Here is a 1,657-nt window from a genome sequence, read left to right on the forward strand (position 1 = left end):
CTAAGTATTTGGACAAATCTTTCACGAATTGTCTAGCATAGTTAGCAAGTCCACAAAATCTTTGTACTTGCTTCCTATCTTCCAATTCATCAGGAAAATTGATAAGTTTTTTAGAGATATGACTTTGTAGCCATATTTTTCCTTTTGCTATTTCTATCCCTAGAAATTTTATTTTTTCCTTAAACCATTCTATCTTTATTTCAGATAGAATCATACCTTCCTTTTGAAGGATATCAGTCACTTGTTCAAGGTGACTCATGTGTTCAGCTTCATTATTGCTAAAAACTAACACATCGTCTATATAGACCACATAAAACTTCTTTAATGCTTTAAAAGCATTATCCATTTTGCGTTGAAATATGCCTGGGGCATTTTTCAAACCGAATGGCATTACTAACCATTCATACATTCCTTGAGGAGCAATGAAGGCTGTTAATGGTATAGAGTCTTCTTCCATTTTTACCTGCCAATAACCGCTTTTTAAATCAAATTTAGAAAAAATAGACGGTTGTTTTATACTTAACCTATCAATTACATCTCAGGTTGTAGGAATCTTATAACCATCATCTTTTGTCATTTGATTTACCTGACGATACTATAACCATGTGCTTTTCCACGCACCTGCTCTACATGATTAATTACCATAAAAGCTGGACTAGAATGTGGACTTTCACTATTTCTAATCAAACCTTTTTCGAGCAATTCAGGAATTTGTTTATTAAATTCTTCTATCATTTCTTCAGAATATGTTATATTTTTTGATCTGATGATAGTATCATGATTTTTTAGTTCTAGTTTGGCTTTTATACCATTTAGAACCCATAACTTTAATGGATCTTCACTAAAGTTATCAGCTAACTTGTTTAGAAACTTATCCCATTTGTTTCCTGCAAGTTGTATGCTTCTTGTAATAGGTTTTTCTATTACATCTTGTGTTTGACACAAATTTTCATACCAATTGGTATCATTTGGAATTTCTGATCCAAATAAACAATCTATCCATGACTCACCACCCTGTGCTCGCACTATGTATGCTGGTTCGCAAGGTATAGATTCATACAACTCAGAAACTTTTACCGGATAAAAATCAAATTTTAACTTTAATTGCGGACTTTTAAGAGTTGTGATTCTGATACCTGCAATTGAGATAAATACATCATCTTGCGCAAAAGGACGGTTTTCTTTTTGCCCTTTTAGGAAAGCATTTCCTAAAATAATATCTGCATCTAGTTCAGGAAAGGCTAAAATCTTATCAATAATGAATTGTTTTTCATTAATGATAACAGGAACCTTTTCAGCATAATGTGTTACTATATTTACCTCACCTCCTGCCATGCGTAAAACAATAGGGTCGGCCAATGGTTTCCACCATTCATCTGGAATGCATTAGGTATTGCACTACTGATTGTTGCTCCTGTGTCAATTAACGCATCTAAACAATAATCATAATAACCTGAAAATTTGAATGTTAGTGAAATATAAGTGCTCAAATTGGTTTTTTCCAGGCTAAAGATCTTTTGTGATGCCATTGGAATAGGTGATATCATATTCCAAATATCTTCAAAAGGCATTGAACGTTGTTGCAAAATTGTTTGGATTTTTCGAACAACCTCAAGAAGTATTATTGCTTGTCTCATTAATCTTACACTTTCCTGAC

The sequence above is a fragment of the Mercurialis annua genome, linkage group LG3 (assembly GCF_937616625.2).
Source record: "Mercurialis annua linkage group LG3, ddMerAnnu1.2, whole genome shotgun sequence".
Lineage (NCBI taxonomy): Eukaryota > Viridiplantae > Streptophyta > Magnoliopsida > Malpighiales > Euphorbiaceae > Mercurialis > Mercurialis annua.